Source organism: Gavialis gangeticus, unplaced genomic scaffold (assembly GCF_001723915.1).
Source record: "Gavialis gangeticus isolate Ggan-Ray unplaced genomic scaffold, GavGan_comp1, whole genome shotgun sequence".
NCBI classification, from domain to species: domain Eukaryota; kingdom Metazoa; phylum Chordata; order Crocodylia; family Gavialidae; genus Gavialis; species Gavialis gangeticus.
The window spans coordinates 18,383,913-18,394,347 of record NW_017729006.1 but is presented as its reverse complement, the minus strand read 5'-3'; the positions used below and the strand labels follow the sequence as shown (position 1 = coordinate 18,394,347).

At 40.3% G+C, this 10,435-nt stretch overlaps 1 protein-coding gene across 2 annotated transcripts in view; it reads left to right on the top strand.

Annotated features, from left to right (window-relative positions):
* The window catches only part of ULK4 (unc-51 like kinase 4), a 556,180-nt gene that overhangs the window by 362,439 nt on the left and 183,306 nt on the right, over window positions 1–10,435 (top strand). The window lies entirely within an intron of this gene.

The following is a 10,435-nucleotide window of genomic DNA, read 5'->3' as shown; positions in this document are numbered from 1 at the left end:
CTGGAAAAGGATGGATAATAAATTTGCTAGAAGAACATTGTAGCATTTGTATTTTAAATAGAGTGGAAATGGAATGTAAAACTGAGAGGTGATACAAGCAGGCTGCTTGATTAGGGCATTCTTTTGTGGATTAAAATATCTGCATGCTGTGTTTTTATTCAACTTCATTTTTCATAATAGCAATAATTATCAAGATTCAGAATATTTCCTGAGAATTAATGAATAGGTGAGGGAGTGATGGCTTGGAACACAGCCTTGTAAAAAATGTTGCCAAGAAAACTAAGAACAGATTATGCACTAACCCTTACTTCCTCTTTCAGATATTCCTTAAGGGAGGTGCCAGTTTATCTTTTTGCATTCTACTGTGGGTGGAACCTTTCCTTTCAACCATTCCTAGGGTGTGTGTAGACAAAAAGGGGTTTTAAAAAAACACCACTTTAATTTAGGGTTGATTAAACCTGTGTCGTGCACACACCTTACCTGTCTCTCCAGTGGGGAAAGGAGGGCGAGCTGTCCCTGGGCTGTGTGTGGGGGGGATAATGCTTCCCTCTACAGCAGCGGCACCTGTCCCCCAACCCCAGGTGGCACCTGCCTGCAGGCACCCAGCTCAGGCAGTCCCGGGTTGCATTGCAGCCATGGAAGGAAGCACCAGCCCCTCATACAGCTGAAGCAGGCACGCAGGATCCAGGGGAGGAGGGGGGAGGTTGGGGGGGAAGAGGAGGGAGGAGAGGAAATCAGGTTTGCCGCTTTTCTTGGGTGGAGCCTGTTTTCCCAGGCTGCTGCCAGGTTGCCCTCAGGGCTTTCTGCAGAGCCATGGAGGTGCGCAGAGCCCGGTGCTTCACTCCGTAGCTGTAGGGGCAACAAACTAAAACTCCTTCAAGGAGTTTTAGTTTGCTGTGCCCCAAGTCATTTAAGGCTCATTATACCTCTGAATTTCCTACAGCAACTGGAACTAATGCGCAATACGTCGCTGTCGTGTGCAAAAACCAACACCATTAAAGTGGTACAAAAGCATTTAGCCAGCTTTAAAGTGTCGTGTGCACACACGCCTCTAGACTAAAATAGCAGCCCCCTGGCTGCCAATGATGTTAATGACACAAGCTCTATTTGTTTTGGCCATGGTTGCAGTTTTTTTCATTGCACAGTTGGGCAGGTATAAATTAATTTTAATGCCACTGAAACAGTATCTTAAAAATAATGTTTATTTGTTTTTTTAATTCCTGAAAAGTGTGAAGCAATGGGTACAAACAGCAAAAGACTTCAGTGCATAGTTCTCTTTTCCCCAAACTTTCCCCAACTTTTATAATTCTCATTGGCCCAACTATTCTATCTGTGACAGGGAGAATCAAACCAGGAATTTAGACCTGGGTCTTACACTCCAGAGGGTGCTATAGTTGCTGAGCAGTAATTAGTCTCTCTTTTTCTCTCTTTGACCTAGTGTTTATTTACGTATAATTCTCCAGTGGGAGAAAGAGAGAGATAAGGGAACAGCTCCATTGGGGAACAAAAAGGGACATATCCATACCAAAACTACCCGGATTAAAGTTTTTTTCCCTGATAAATCAGCATTTTCCAACCATTAAATATCCTGGATTCTGTCGTTTGATCAGCCTCTACACCTGTAGGGTAACCAGAGAGGCCAACTTGTTGACAAGTCAAAGGAAATCTGGAACAGAAGATGTTAACTAGTCATAACAATCAATATCTGCAATGCTTCAGTTGTTTTTAACAAATGGTTCCTCATTTCCAGTGCAGAAATAGGTCTGAGTAGTAAAACTTACGGTACTGGAATCTAACCAATGTAAAGACTAATTTTTAGCTCCAAACTTCTTTGTAAATTGATATCAGGGACTCTCCAGGCAACTAAGAAACTATCATATTAAACATGTACCTACTAGTGTATTGGAACCAGATGCTTTCTTTGAGCTTTGTTGTTTTGGAGCAAGCCAACTCCCTTTTTTGGGGGATCTTCTTTGATGCTGAAAAAGTTATGCCACAGTGGGTGTATCTACATGAGACGCTTACTGTGCATTAGCCTAACACTGTGCAGTAGCGTGGTGTTCAAAAACTGTGCTAATAGCCTACTGTGCAGTGTTACTAGGCTAATGCGCAGTATGCATCACAAAATAACTATGCACTGGCACTACTGCTCAATAACTCTAGTTACTGCACATTCAGTTACTACTTTATTAAGCAAGTACTGAACTAAATGTGCAGTATTTCAGGTGCATTAATGAAAGTGTAGGTGTGCCCAACAAGAGCCATCTCCATAGGGCCTTCCTCAGGACTTCTCCTTCAAATACATATAGGCTCTTCCTTTGAGGAAATACTGAGGCACCTTTTGGCTTCCTTGTAGCAAAAGAGAACCACTAGAGAAGCAATAGCACAAGCAAAAGAGAAGTACTGATGAATTTTCAGTGCCAAAATACTTGGCCCCGTGCTTAGGGAAGAATAAACAACTTTGAGTCTTGGTAACCTGGTGCTGAGCTGTCTTGCAGTTACCTCTGTAAGAAGAATGAGTTGAAGCAGTAAGGTTTATTCTGCTTTTAACCATATTCAACAAGAACAAACTTGACCTCTACTCTATCCTCATACAAAAATTATTTACCACTAGTGACATCTGAGTTCCAGCTGAATCGGACCATTAATTTCCTTGTGATCTTGCCAAAACCTCATTCACATCCTGTGGAAATTAAACTCTATAACCTTGGTGTCAGTAGGGCTTCTGCATTTTTAGGACTATAGCAAAAAGCAAGAGCATTTGTTTAAGTAGTTTATTCTCGGTAAACTGAATTATTTTAAATGATTCTACTCTCTGAATTAGCTGTCAGTACTTGAGGACCTTAGCTCACTCTAGCATAGCGGTCGCCAATCTGTAGCGTGGGCATAAGTGGCATGGGGAGCCTCTGTGTGTGGTAGGTAGCAGACTGGGGAGGGATCAGGCAGCACAGTGACAGATAGGGCAGGAGGCAGAAAGAGTAGCAGAGGTCAGGAAGCACAGGGCATGGAGCAGAAACCAGAGCAGAAAATTGGATGGGCTACACAGGACAAAAAGCACAGAGCAGAACAGGTTGGGCAAGGAGCAGAAATCAGAGCATCAGACCAGACAAGGGAAGGAGATAGGAGTGGCACTTGGGAAGGGTGTGGGACTAATTTGTGTCACAGGTGCTTAAAAGGTTGGCCTCCACTGCTCTAGCAGCCATAGAACATGACTGAGGGCATGTCTACATTGTGTCCCCATCTTAAAACTCTGTAGGGTTTCTGCCAAGAATTCTGAACACGCTCAGCATTGTTTTTGCTATAACATCTAAAGCTGATATTTACTTTGGTACAGCAGTTCTGCAGTGTTTATTAAGTAGAACACCTTTTGAGGGTTTGACTGCTGTCTAGTCTTACCTGTGATGGAATATTTAGCAGTCACGTCAAACAAGGAAATCAGTTTCCTTAGTAAATTTGGTTTAGCAGTATTCTCTTTATTTACAGGTCCAGCTTTTTCTATAGCATTCTACTCTCTGAATGTCTGTAGTTTAGCAGAAGGAAATGAGAATGGGGCCATATGATCCATGTAGTTCCTTAATTCTAAATATTTGGTTTGTGAAGGAGACATTCATTTGCTCCCAGCACAAACCACTTGTCTAGAAGACCACCAAAGCTCATCTTTTCTAGGGGCACATTGCAGAGATGTTGATTAAAACAAGGCAATGTTCCTAAGATGCTAGTTTCTACAAGTATCGGCCCCCATCCCATGCCATCCCTGCCTCTCTAAGGACAATTTGTTTATTGAGGCAGGAAGGCAACTGTAGAGATTTTAGGTGTAAAGAGAAAGGGGAATGGTTACCAGGACTGTGTCTGAAAAATGCAACCAGGACAGGAGTTCAGGGAGTACATTCACTTCTACAAGAAAGAGGAAAATGCTATGGTCAGGTGTGGGGGAAAAAAATAAGGGAGTGAGGTTTTCAGTGGCCAGTTAGAATGGCTTTTGAGGCTCTTGAGGCCCTAAGTATTTTTCATGCATATTGCTCTTCAGCAGTCACACTGAACTATTGGGTTTTTTAGATGTCTGGAGCGTGATACTGTTCCCATCACTAAGTTTCAAGGACTGTTCTAAATTCTCTAACAGAAATTTTAGTGAAAGGTGTATGACACTTGTGCTCCCTTATGTGGGTTCAATATATGAATTCTGTGATACATCCAATAATCAGAATTCCCATGATTACTTCTCAGCTGGATTGCCCGAATGGTAGCTGCTTCCTTTATTGTATGACAAATGTCATACTGTAGTCCTGTGAATGTTGGGTTTACTAGAACTGAACATATGAATAATGGTGATTTTTGAAAGATGGAGTGATCAGCATTTTACTTTTGAGAAAATATAAAGTATTTAAAACAAAATGTTCTCTGTCCTATGCTAGATCCTCTACAGATACAGTATAGTTACATTAAATATCATAAGTTATATTAATTGATTTCAAGGTTTGTAAACACTACATTTATAGATTAAAAAGAACAAAACTTAAAGAGCATGATTGGTCAATTTATGTACCGAATCCCTGTGCAGAATCCTTTTTTTTCAGTTGGTTTTCTCTTCTGATTTGAAGAACTGTGCACATGCCTATCATGAATGTCTATTACAGTATTCTAATGATATCATACTTTTCCACTTAGGAGTAACTGTAACCACATTTTTCTTTTCCTAGCTGATATACACTGAAAGACAGAATAAAACATGCCCAGTAGACTATTAAGCTGCATTTTTGTCAGGTATTTTTAATATAGTCATAACATTGATACTGTCTTGGCTATAACATACCAAAAGAACTTTTAAAAAATCACCTTTATGTCAAGAATAGTTTGAATATATTTCATTTGTGTAGTACTTTTATATCGGTGGTTTTATTGCACAAAATATCACACCTTAATTATCCTACTTGGGTTCATAGATCATGTATAGGCTTGAGAAGGAGAGCCCCTAAAATAATTACAGTGGAATGAGTGGAAGAGAATTACTGTGTGAAATGTCATGGTATCCTGTTATTTAATTACAGCATATCTCTGAAGTTAATCCTTAGAGAATTTTTTATTTTCCAGACTTTCAGCCGAATGAATAATTAGGAGGGCATGCATGCACATGTTATGTTCAGTCTCCTAATGGTTAACTTTTATCACAATTTCAGTCCAATTTCAATGTTATCAAAAAGGTAGTTCAAATGTTGTATTCTGGATGTGTTCTTTTAAACTCTGATACACTGAAAGGAAGAAAAATGGTTATTACTCAGTGTATACAATAGCATCTTGCTGAGGTGCATATTCCCACCTCGCTAATTCAAGCCTGCTTACTTGACTGGTTTTAAAACACTCTGAGTGATTTATTTCATTAACGCACAACCCTTCAAAATTAGAATAAAAAGTTTAATGGCCTAAATACATTGTAGTACTGTTTGAAAAGCTGATTTATCTCTTCTCCTTCTCTTTCTCTCTTTCCCCCCCTCTCTCTCTCTCTTTCTCTCTTTTTACTAGTATTTCCTTGTTATGCCCTTGGTATTTCATAGCTGTCCTGTTTAAGCACTGAAGCAATTAGTTTTGAGAAGGCTGATTCTTCAGGGTCCAGTGCTTTCCTGCCTTTCATTTGCTGAAGCTGTACATTTTAATGAAGTTGTTTCATCTGTGTTGCCAAACACTAGAATTTTGCTGCTTCAATTCTAATTATCTCTGCTGCCGAATGCTATGTTTTATTAAAGCTGTCAAGTGCACTGTTCATTAAATGTCCACAGTCTGTAGTGTTGTGCACACAAATTAGATCAGCTTTGCTCACTGATGGATTATGAAGAAGTTAAACTTTTTTTTACATAAACCTTAAAAAGCTAGTGCAACAGACATCAGTGATGTCTAAGGTAGGTAAGGCATACCTGTGTCTTCTTGAAACCTAGTATCTTACCACAAGCCATTTTCTACACATGTATTACAATGCCTGTCATCTAGCTGAGAACATTGTTTTGCTCCAAGACAGACATCTAAAACATGATTTTATTCATTAAGAAACTATTTTTCTCCCTCATGATACCTAAGATTATATCCTATAGTCTGGAATTCTGTGTCTTATAGTTTGATAAGTTTCTTTAAGTACTGCTTTAATGTAAGCAAACACATCTCTGCAAGAGTCTTCCATTAAAGGGTTGTGTAATATAACTGATTGATTTCCACTAAAAGAAATATGACTCATCTAAATGCTGCTAACCTTGTGTGTCCAAACACTGCAGTGCTGCACAACTACCAGCTTCTCTGTTACATTTGTATATCTTATTACAAGATGTTTATCACAAAAACATGGTGCACTGGTCTCTAAAATGACAAATTTATTGGACTTTCACAAAAAAAAAAAAGAAGGTATAATCTATCATAGGCAGGATTATTTTACTAGCTTTTCAGGGTTTTTTTCCATAAGAAAAAGTTTTCTGCAGTCTATATAATTAACTTTTTATTCAATAACATATATATTAATATTAGTATTTATTAATGAATTGAGCTCCAAACACACTTTAAGAAGACTAATTAGATGATGACAGGCTATCAGATGTATATTTATCTTGTTGATGTATTGAAAATCTGTTTTTTTAAAAAATTCAGCTATTTAAAAGAATTGACTGCAGGGTTGTTTTGCAGTAACGTAGCCATATGGCATCACTTTTCTGTTTCAGGCACTTTATTTTTCTTTAAAGAAAATGACAGTTATATTTTCCAGCATTACATTTAGATACATTAGCCTATATTTTAGGCTTTGATGTAAATAGACTTATATCGTGCCTTTCATAGACATCACAAATTATATGTCAATATGGCATGTAAGACAAATACAACTTTTGATCTAAATGCTTATTTATTTAAATGTTGGGAAGGGAATTACAGCACTGTAGCAGAATGTAAGGTCCCACACAGAAGGCATGTGTAGAATGTCCCACACAGAAGGCACTAGAGAGAGACATGGTGCCTAGGACTGGTACTTTTACCTATACCAGGATTCACAGAAGACAGTGTTTGATCTTGTTTATATATAATGTCCTGTCTGATGTGCCTCAGAGTAACTATGAAAAGTAATAATAGTATTCAACTTAATTCTCTTATTTAATATATAAAAGGTAAAGTACCTTTTCCCAAATGAACTGTGCATTTGTCTTACTGGAACTTTCTCTTCAAGCAAATGCTTTGTTAGTATGATTCACTAATATATATGGTTCTTTTAGCATCCTCTTCACTGTAGTAGCCGAGTGCATTAATACCCTTTAATGTATGGCATTACAGATGGGCCCAAAATTAACTAGACAACTTGAGGAAAGAGGTCCAGAATTATGAGTTCCCCACTAAAATTCCCAATCACTAATCATATCCAGAGACTCAAATCCCCATTTATTCTAAATGCTATGAATATGGTATGAAGTATAGAAAAGAGAGAGGTTCTCTCAAATAGCAAGGGCTCCAGTCATGGAATGCTTTACAGATTAGAGACCCTGTCTTTAGCTGCACTTAAAAAATGAATAGGTAGAAATTCGCGGGGGGGGGAGAGGGAAGGGACATCTTCCTTGTGACAGCTGCTATCTAATAAGCAAGAAATTGCATTCTGCGCCAGCTGTAACATCTAAGTAGTCATCGAGGAGATCCTGTAGTGGGGTGGGTTGCCATTAGTGTGTGTAAATACAGACCTGAGAGAGAAGAACAAAAGTAACTGCCAGAGAAATAGGTGTGTGTATAAGATGCTCTTGGATGCCAGCAGCAGTTGGAATTCCAAAGGAAGACTAGTCTCAGAACTCCACTGAACTGTGAACTTTGTAGAAAAAGTTTGCTTGTGAATCCTATTTGATGGTGTCTGTGAGCATCCTTGCTGTATCCTTAAAGTATTTACCATGGCTTTAAGGATAAATCTTCAGTTTTGTACAGATTGAGACTTGGGCTGCATACACACATTCAGATGATCCAAGAGCATTCTTCTGGGTTTGTTTTCCTGATAGAAAAGTTTTCCTGGTGACCCCTGGATAGACGTTTGATCGTTGAGACCCCGAGGAGCAGAAAACTTGCAGTGTGGTTGCTACACAGCCCGGAGGGAGGGGTGGCGAGGGGGAAGGGGTTGTGTTCACATCTCAGCATGCTCTGCAGGCTCCCTCATTCTTCCTGGTGACAGATGTCATCAAGGGACGGGAGAGCTGTGATTGGCTGACTCAGACTGCTCAGGGTCAGTCTGTGTCTTTCTGCAGCACTATGTGGGGATTGTGAAAGAGGCATGGTTTGCTCCCTGCTTGGCTAGAACAGTAGAGTCTAGCAAGTGATTCAGAGGTTGGGGCGAGGGAGAAAAGCACCCTGGGATGCTGGAGGACTGTGCTGTGGCTTCTCTCAGAAGGGAACATGTACAGACATTCGCTTTCCTAGGAGAAACTCTCCTGGGATTGATTTAACCCTGGTTGTTTCTGGGTTATTTTTCTCCCCAAGTGGCCATTTTTTGCTATGGAAGACAAATCTTGAACATTTGTACACTTGTGTTTTCTAATGGGCTATTAGAAACTTTCACAGTAGAAACTGAATTTCTGTACATGGCCTTGGACTCATCAGATAGAATGTGGGCATAATACATGCTACCTCATCTGGTTTTAATAAAATGAGCTGCACAACTGTATCAGCAATTCTGTAATCTGCATTTGTATTAATGCTGTAATTCTACCTTGTGCTTGAATTTCAACACATTATTAAAGAACAAAGCTGCATAGAGTATTTAGAAGCCTGGAGAGTAGTTGCCCTCTTCTGAAGAGGAGCAGCAGATGGGAAGAGCATGGAGGTGGCTGAAATATATTAGAATGTTCCATGACATGTTTAATTCTAATATAAAAAGGGCTTAGTCCATTTTTCTGTCTGCCCATAATGCTCTTGGAGCACTCTAATTTAGTTACTGAAACAACCAAGCAGAGTGCTCCAAGAGCGTTCCAGACAGGAGGTGACAGCGGAGTGCCACCATGATGACACACCACTGGCCTCACCCTTCCCTCCCTGGCCCTGCTCCCTGGAGGTGGCGACAATGGAGCAGATGGAGTGGGGTGGGGGGTGAAGCCAGCACCACTGGCCTTGCCTGCCTCCCTCCTCCCCAGCCCTGCTCCCTGGAGGCAGTGGCAACAGAGTGGATGGAGCGGCGGGATGAAGCCAGCACCTCAGTCCTCACTTCCCTCCTCCCCCTCTCTCCCACCGGCCTGTTCCCTGGAGGTGGTGGCAGTGTGGTGTGCTGGCTGACGGGGGCAGAGGTGACAGTGGGGCAAGCTTCCTCCCCACCCTGTTCCTAGGAGGCGGCGGCAGTGCTCCATCCCTGCCCACTCCTCTCCCTATTGTTCCTGATGGGCAGTTGACTAATACGGTGATATAGATTTAATTTTGATTAATTTTTGGTAGGAAATGCTGCATGTTGACTTTGTATGCCTATTTGATTCATGTTTGGGTCTGAATACAAATTCAGCCTATCATTTCCTGAATTTCCTATTGAGGTTTAAATATTTAAGCAGCCCCTGTCACAAGCCCATAATCTTTCTATATTTGCTTTTTGTGGTCAAATGTATTATTATTATAACTGTTGTGATTCTGTGAAGTTCTTCATCCCACAAAAGTTCCTCTCTCTCTCTCTGGTACAAATTGTGCTTAAGAATATTCTGCAGTGCAGCAAAATATATTTTTTTCTTGGGGATCAAGAACATTTCCAAATTATCAGTGTAGACTCAAAAAATTCTGTTACATCTTTGAAGTAATCTGTCAACAAGGAGGGAGTCACACTAAAAAGCATTAAATTAGATATGTGAAAATGCCTATCCTTCTTGCTTTGGAAATTATCTTTAATATTGTATTTAAGGAAAATCTTGTTGCTGTGCATTTTTTTCACAAAAAAGAAAAGTAGGATCTTAAACTAAAGCTGAATATAATGAAAATAATGAGATGAAGAGATACCATACAGAAGAAAAATAAATCAGTTATGACTATGAGGTCCTTGGGGAGTAGCAAATTATACTCCAGATCCAAGTATCCTGAAAGTTCAACATTGTCTAGGGTTTCCATTGAATGCAATGACAAAATGTGCCTGTGAGGTTCAGATGTGAGTTTTCAATTTAGGTCCCCTTCTCAATTGAAATCCATTTAACCCAGAGGTATCAAAATCATGTTGCCCCACAGACAATGGGCTGAATTGGGCCCACAGACACTCTTTTTTCCTCTTTTCCTCTGACCCTCTTCCTCCCCCATGCCAGATTCAGTGCATGTGATGTCTATTCCAGCAGGTCTGGGACACCAGCTGCGTGCAGCACTGTTTCCTAGGCTGGCTGGGGAGGGCACTGAATGTTGCTTGGATCCTGTAATAGCTGGAATGGGCAGTGCATGTGGTGCAGTCCAGCTGAGGCAGATGCCATATGCAGCACAGGTC